The following is an 8,841-nucleotide window of genomic DNA, read 5'->3' as shown; positions in this document are numbered from 1 at the left end:
CATTGTTGCATCGTTTGCCGCTCGTAGATCACGTGTGGATTGCACGAGTGGTTCATCTGTAAGCATCCTGTAAGTGGAGAAGTTGACCACATTCACTCTTGCACCTGTGTCAATTAATGCTCGTTGATACCTGCCATGCGGGAGTTTGACATTGATTGGAACATCAATTATTGTTTCCCATTGCTCATCAGTTTGAATGATAGATAAAGGAATTTGAGTCGTGTCCGCTGGTGTAGGAATTAGTTGTTGTTGTAATGCTTGTTTTCTTTTTAAAATCCTGACTTTGGTCTCCTCGTGCGCTTGAGCTTTTGTTTCTTTTGCTTTGTTCTTGCGCTCCTTCGGAGCGTGTATTTTGTCAAGCATTTCTGTGGTTAGTGGCACCTTGTATTTCTTTAGTCTGCAACCACTAATCCAATTAGGCATTTCCTCTCCCTCTAATGTCGCAAGTTTGATGGCACCGCTAGATGATATGTCATGAATCACGTAGGGTCCATTCCCTCGCTTTTTGAGTTTTCGGGAATGTTGTTTTAGGGTATACATTAAAACGTAATCCCCATTAGCAAATTCCTTGCTGATTACGTGTTGATCAAAGAATGATTTCATGTTTCGTTTTTGTGCGTAGATTGACGCAACTGCTCTCAATCTAGTTTCATCCAATTTTTCTAGGACATCTACCTGATTGGATAATTCATGTCCCGTCCATTCTAATTGTTTAGCGACTCGAAGTGTGGAAATAAGGAATTCAAGTGGCAAAATCGCTTGCATTCCATAAACCATGTTGAATGGAGTCGTTCCGATGGATGTTTTGTAAGCTACTCGATACGCCCATAGAGCTGAATGCAGCTTTTGATCCCAGTCAGCTCTCGATTCGTCGACAATTTTGGTAAGAATTGTCACCAAAATTTTATTCGTACTTTCTGCTTGGCCGTTCGCTTGTGGGTGATAGGGGGCGGACTTCCTGTGAATTACCATGAATTTGTCCAATAGGAATTCGATCACTTCATTGATGAAGTGAGTGCCTCTATCGCTCACGAGCTCAATTGGTAAGCCATATCTGGTGAAAATGTTCTCGTACAAAAATTGTGCTGTCGTTTTTGCATCATTTCTGGCTGTTGCTTTAGCTTCCACCCATTTTGTTAGATAATCTCTTGCCACTATAATGTATTGAACGTGCGTTTTATACCCCGGAGGCGTTATCGGTCCTACAATATCTATTCCCCATTTCACAAACGCTCTTGCCCCCATCATTGGCCTTAAGGGCATATCGTCTCGCGCTCTCGGAATTTTCGTTTTCTGGCACTCATCACATCATTTCACAAACTCTTCAGCATCCATGAATAGTGTAGGCCACCATATGCCTGCAATAAGAATTGCTTTGGCCGTTTTGTCAGCTGAGAAATGTCCACCAGCTCATCCGCTGTGTGCTTGCTCTAAGATAGGAATGTATTTCTCTTCAGTCGCGCACATTCTCAATTGATGGTCCTTTCCCCTCTTGTAAAGAGCGTCCTCAATCAGTACATAGTTTTCTGCCTCTTTCATGATTGTTTTGATTCGTGATCTACTCATCCCCTCAGGCAGGATCCTGGTGGTGAGGTATTCAACGATGTAGTTACTCCATCGGGGTGCTACAGACAATCTGAATAGAGTCGCGTGTTCTATTGGCTTTTGAAGCGTGCATTTGACACAAGATTTGACATGCATATGAACACTATGTTGCATTTTTGGCCAATACACACCCGCTCTCATCAATCTCTTGTACATCTGTGCATGCCCATTGTGAATTCCCGTTGTTTGTACATGAACCTGGTTTAGGTACAATTCCCGTTCGTCAGATTCAACACAAAGCCTAAGGATTCGATCCGTTTCCTGTTATATAGCTTGCCCGCCAACATTACCAATGATCTGGATGCTGTAATGGTAGATGGTTGTCTTGTCATATTCAAAGACCCAATAGTCAGCAAAGGAATTAAGTCCTCGCTCCATCTTGGAACCATTTCTATGTTGAAAAGATATGCATCTGGCAGATCATCGTCAACTCCTACAGGGTTTTCTCCATGCATCATCCTAGATAAATGGTCCGCTCTTTGGTGTGTTGTACCTTTCTTGACCACTACTGTAAAATCAAACTCAAGCAGTATGATGAACCATCGAACAATCCTTCCCGTACTGCAAGGTTTGTTTACTAAGTACAACAGTGCTTGGTGATCAATGAAGAATACAAATTTATTGGAAAGTAAGTAGTGTCTAAACTTTTTCACCGCATAGACCATACCTAATCCCTCCCTCTCGATTGTCGTGTAATTCTTCTCTGCATTGTTCAATTGTTTACTGGAGTAACTTATTGGAAAATCCATGTTATTCTCTCTAGGTTGTGCAAGTATGCATCCTATTGCATACGCTGATGCATCCACGTGAATGTGAAAGATCTTTTCCCAATCTGGAGCTTTCAATATTGGAGCGGAAATTAATCTCTACTTCAACGTTTGAAAAGCTTCCTGACACTCTTCTCTCCACTCAAATTTAGTTATCAGTGCGTAAAGTGGTTTTGCAATTATAGCGTATGAGTAGATAAATCTGCGATAATACCCACAATGACCCATAAATGCCTGTACCTCTTTCACCCTTACTGGTCATGGTAGATCAACAATGACGCTGATCTTCTCCATGTCTGTCGAAATCCCGTTTTTGGACACTATATGTCCCAGTATTTTGCCCTGTCTTACCATGAAGAAGCATTTTTCTGGATTCAGGCAAATCCGATACAGCCTGCATTTTTCGAACACCTTGGTCAAGTGTTCTATGTGCTCCAGTCTTACAAGGGAGTGAATGCACAAGTCATCCATGTAAATTTCTAAGAATTGTCTTAGATATTGTTTAAAAGCATGACCCATTAGCCTCTGAAATGTAGCTGGTGCATTGGTTAGGCCAAAAGCCATTACTCGAAATGCAAAAATACCCCATTCAGTTGCGAAAGCTGTTTTGTGTTGATCCTCTGGCTTTATTGCGAGTTGGTTGTAACCCGAAAAGCCATCTAAGAAGCTGTAAGCCTCTTTGCCTGCTACCCTTTCTATTACATGATCAGTAATGGGTAGGGGATAGTTGTCTCGAATTGTAGCAGCGTTTACTTTCTTGAGATTGACACACACTCTCAACTTTCCGTTTTTCTTCGGGACCACCACAATTGGTGAAACCCAATCGGTGTGCTCAATTTCGTAAATAAACTCTGCCTCCTTAAGTTTATCTATCTCCTCCTTGATCTTTTTAGCAAATGTTTCATTGTAAGTATAGGGACGTTGTCTGCTGGGTTTCGCATCATTCTTAAGGGGTATCGTGTGTTGACAGATACTAGGATCCACTCCCTTAAGATCTTTGTACGACCACGCAAACACATCTCTATATTGTTTAAGAGTAGCTACCAAAAGCTTTTCCTCTTCATCAGTAAGATCCGTGGCAATATATGCAGGTTTTGGATCTTCTCCTGGCTCCGCTAGATCTATTCGTTTGGCTTTTTTTGGACCGTCGTACGATGTACCCGGTTCTTTCAATTCCCTCATAGGTTGTTGCACTATGATTTTCCTATCTTGTATGGTATATTTCTTATAATTGGATGGTGCATCTATCTTGTCAGAACTCGTGTCCTCATTTGTTTCAAAGTCGGTCATCCATATGTCTCTAAAGGTTCACTTGAGCTTGTTGTACTCTGTTTAGCTCTCTGTTTTGGTCATTCCGGATCCTGTTTTTCTTTCCTTTTGCGACTTAGTCATCCGCTTTTCGTGTCTGTTCTTCTTGTTGTTTTTCCATGGTTTAGTTTTGGTAAACCGGCCAGTGACCTCGTCTTTGACACAATCCTCAGCTTTGACAAGCTTTAGATATCCCGTTCTGTCATTGACAAGAGGCATCAGATTATGCTTATTTGCCCTTGATTTTTTGGCTCTCTTGGATTTATACCGCTCTTGTCGACTAGGTTTTTGGTTATGAAACTTGTAAAACCTGTCCTCTCTCATCCTGTATTTTCCGTTCGTCTCTGATGCGCTTGATCTTTCATCATCAGCCTCTATCAGTTGGTTTTTGTCGTCCATTGATGGAAGGTCACAGCATAGTGAATCCGTGAATTCCTCTTCTGTTTGAATCCTATTGTTCACTACAGATACCTCATCAGTTATTCGTTTACACCCAGTCTCACATGGAGGTTCCTACTGTTCCTCGTTCTCTGATCCCGACTCAAGGACAACGCTAGCCATTTGCAACGTCACTAGGTCGTATCCTTCTTCGTCACAAAATTTCGTAGGTGTGCATTCGTTAACACATACGTCTAAGGTTGACAATATTTGAGTCCACCCGAATGCCTCAAATAAATGTTCCGGGAAAGGTTCTGGGAAATATGCCTCGTTTTCGACGGATCTTTCCAGAACGCATTTCTCTCGGATTATCTCACCACAATCGGATGCTCCACACATCGAGACATACGCTTTTGTTTGCATCCACGCATGTATTTCTTTTTCATTTACAGTGGTAGAATTAAATTCTTGCGCTGGTGTTTTCACAACGTCTCTATAGCTGTGATCCTTCATGTTGATTTTCGTTATTAGTTCTTCGTGCCTTAGGTAGATTTGATCGTAACCCCATTCCTGTATCATTTTGAGTTGACGCATGAATGGTCGTCCCAAATAATGTCAAAGTTGTTCGTTTTTTCGAAATCCACCACGGCAAAGGTGTGCTCATAGTTAATTCCACACGAAGTTACAATTATTTGGTCCAGGATCCCCAACGGCCTCTCTACATACCCATCTGCGAGTTGTAGTTTCATTCTAGTTTTCCTGAGAGCTGGACGGCCCCACTTCTCCCAGATTTTCTTTGTAGCAATCACCACTCCAACTCCACTGTCTAGGATAGCTATTGTTGTTATATCCTGATACTCAACAGGTAATGTTGTGTTACCCTCCTCTCCTTCGCAGTAATCTTCGACCTTGTTTATGGGCACTGGTTGGGCTTTGGGTTGACTTCCCCGTTTGTTTTCTTCTCCCGGAGGGTTTGTCGGAAGAGGAATCTTTACTCCCTTGTGCTCCATATGTTTTGCCATGTCTTCCCACAAATGTGGTTTGACTCTCAAGAGTTCAGATAGCGTGATGGTGCATGTTATAGGTGTCGACAGCATCTCTTGAAGACTCTTTGAGTCAACCATATTTGGGATAGTTCTCATCTGGGATGGAACTAACCTTATCTCCGATTGTGCCTCATGTTCACCTATAAATGAAGGCAGGGTTTTCAAGGATTGGGATTTGCTTTGCACCGAAATTTCCATTCCCGCATCCCCATACAACGATTGTATATCGGCTGGAAAAAATCCGTTATCCATGTTAATTTCAGGAATTGGAGCAGATTGTAACGTCGCGCTTCCATTATTTCTGTTTCTAATGGTTTCCCATAAGTGTTGTGGCCATTGTTCTTCAACCTTTGGAATTTTCATCATTGCCATTGATTTAGCGTCATCAGTCGTGTTTGGCACAACTCGATGATCCAGTGGCAATACTATTTTAGGCTTGGGTTCGTTTAATCGTTTTGGTTCATTGATTTTTAGTTTTTCTCGCTCTTTGTGAATCAATACTTCTTGTTCTGGGGTTCTAGCTATCTCAGGTTCCATCATCGCCTGGGCTGTCTCAATGAGGTGTTTACACATTTCCAAACGCTTCGTTTCCACTTCTGGTTGAGGGTAAGTCAACCATCTCTGCTCTAAGGTTTGGTTTGTTTTTAGCCTTGCTTCGTATGCTTGTAATAGAGCATCTAACGGCTCTAGCACTTTGTCAACCAAGACTGATCCTCCTGAGGACGCTTCCCTCGGTTTGTTGATGGCCTCAGTTGTCTTACTCTCTCTCTCTTGTTTGAGTTGTTCCCTTGTTTCATGCAACTCATTTTGAATGGCAATTTGCGTTTTCAACCTTCTCGTTTTCATCCTGTCTCGTTTTGCCTTCCAGGATTTTCACTGAGTTCTAACGGATAAACTCTCATTTTCTGTTGGTATGGGCAACTCGACCTTTTCCTCCAAAGTTTCGTTTTTTCTTAAGTCCTTGGTTTGGGCTCTAGTTATCGCGTTGATTCGGATCATGGGATCGGTTTCTCATCCGCTTCTAGCGCTTGGTATCACCCCCACAATATTCATAGTCGCTTTTCCCTTGTTGTCCGGATTCTTCGGGCAATCTGGTAATATGTGATTCACGCCACATCCGTCGCAAAACCCAAAAATTTTCACTCTTTCGCCCTTGAAAGGATAGTTACGCTCCCAATGATCCGTACTTCCACAGCTATAGCACTGTCCAATTGTTGGTTGATTTTGAGGAGGTGGTCCCATAGGTTGTCCTGCTCTATTGGGATATCCTCTTGGTTTGTAATTTTGGTTCACAATGAACATTAACGTTCTCTCGTCTACCAAATATTGATCTCTCGAAGGTTGTGCTATATACGTTGCTGGTGCTATACCCTTACTATTTCCCCACGGTTGATATGCTTCGTCTGCGTATATTTGTGATTCGGGTTCAGTTGCGTAAGGATCATTTGGTTCCTCGTAATAAGACACTTGAAGTGTACTATTCGTTCCTGGTGATGCTTCACAAGGTTGAGCGTATCTAATCATGGCCCTATTTTCCTATGGTAATGGAGGTTGTTGACCCAACACAGGTTGAGGTCTGTCTGCTCCCGCTACCAAATTCATATTTGGTCCAACTTGATACCTTGGAGGAGGTGGTTGGGATGCTTCTGCTGGAGGTCCATATGGTCTTTCCCTCACAAAATTTTTGTTATAAAAACACTCTTCAGTGCTATGATTCGTCCATTTTTGCTCTATGGCACACCATTTCAGTACTCGTCCACTCGCAATTGGAGCTTTAGGCTGTTGTGTGCACCATGGCGTCGGATGATCCCCCCCGCATGCGTCACACTTCCTCGTCTGAGACTGTCTCATCACCGGATTTGATCTCACATGTTGTTGCATTCTCTTTGTTACCTCCTCTATCAATTGATCAGCTGTCGGCATCAAGGACGCCTGAGCATCTTTCTTGGTAGAGGGTTCGCTCTTAATCGATGAAGAGCCACTGGCTATTGAATCAGTATCCTCGGACACTTCCCCATATGATTTGCAGTTGTCGACAAGATATAATGCTTCCCTCGTAACTTGCTGAAATGTGCTACAGGCTTTCAAGTGAAGGTCCTTTTTCAAGGTTTCATTCCTAAGTCCTTCAACGAAGAGCACAGACAATCTCTCATCCTGCGGTAATTCTCTTCTCGGGTATCTCTCAATGTATTGCTTGAATCTCAAGGTCGCTTCCTTCACTTTTTCATTCTCCCTTTGTTTAAAAGCATATATTTGCGATACAGTATTATGCTTTATACCCCGTTTTGAGAATTCTTCCGCGAACTCGTGTAATACATGTTCAATATTCGGAAAAATTTCAGGGTTTAAAGGTTGAAACCATGTTAAGGCTGTCCCTTCCAAGGTCATCCCGAATCCCTCATATTGAGTATGGAAATCAGTGATCTGTTCCGCTCTTAAGACTTGTTTGAAAAGCGATACATGGGCATATGGATCCCCCGAGCCGCTATACTTCTTTGGCATGCACTTCGCTACTTGGGACGGTCTGATCTGTCTATGGTCTGCGGTCACTCTCATTGCTCCCATGTCCCGACTTAATCGTTCTCGTACATCAGGGAGGTCGTAGGTTGCTCTCGTTGGCTCACCCGCCCCAAATCTACTACTAGGAGGCAAATGTGATGGGATGGCTGCAAATGTCGGACCTACAGCTGTATGTGTAGAGATAGGAACGGTACTACCTTGATTTGTAGCCATCGATTCTCTGGAATGTAACGTTCCCATGGGGCTTGGCATCGAATAATGAGGTCGACTGAAAGAATCAGCTACATGAGTCCTCCCTCCGCCTGTGGTTAACGGTTCTGGCACAACAGTTGTAGGTGCTGTTCTAAGAGGGCTTGGAGTGACATAGTAATGGTGAAGTGGTTCCCCAAAGTACGTATAACCCTCCAATTCTTTTTTGTTGATTGTTGCATATCGTCTTCCATACTTGTCATGTGCGGCAATTTTCATTTCCGCTCCCTCGGTGTAGGTGAAGACATAAAGTCTTTTCTGCTCAGTCATCTCCCCAACGTAAGGATCCTCGCATCTATAATAGAGATCTTGCTCTCCATTATTATACTTGTATAACCCCAGGTAGACATTATCCGTGTTGATTCACATCGTTTCGTTTTCTCGCCTTAATTTCACATTCGGTAAGCTCATTGTTGGAGCCCTTTCCTCATGTTCCTCGTCTATTTTGGCTTTTGTGCCCATCAATCCCCACTTGTCTACAATGTTAGGATTTAGGACTACCAAATACATGATACCCTCTTCATCTAGGTACCTGTCCGCTACAGCTTACAGGCACTAAGTCCCTAAACTCGCTTGGTCTATCTTCTATTTTCACACAGTAGCGGTCCATACCGTCTTTGTATATCTTGGCACCTTGCTTGTTGTCATTGATACTTGATGAACAACAGCTTTAGCGTGGCCGAGGGGTCTGATGGTCCTGCTGCCATGTTTTCTCTCTTGTTTAGTTTTATTTGCCCCAAGTGTTCTGCGAAGCACTCGGAAGATCTCTCTGAAGAAGTATCGGAAATGACTTCTTTAAGGATCGGTTCTAATGGACGTACTATCCCTTGGTTTACACTCTCCTCCATTGACGCGATGCTCGTTTGATCCGCTAAATTTAGGTGTCTGGTGTTGATTTGTTTTCCCGATCTCAAAAACATGAAGAAAGTGGGATTTACTTACTGAATCCAAACCTCTTACCTGGAGAT

Source organism: Adiantum capillus-veneris, chromosome 21, assembly GCF_014529385.1.
Source record: "Adiantum capillus-veneris isolate H3 chromosome 21, ASM1452938v2, whole genome shotgun sequence".
Lineage (NCBI taxonomy): Eukaryota > Viridiplantae > Streptophyta > Polypodiopsida > Polypodiales > Pteridaceae > Adiantum > Adiantum capillus-veneris.
The sequence above is the reverse complement of the archived record's forward strand: the minus strand, read 5'-3'. Positions refer to the sequence as shown.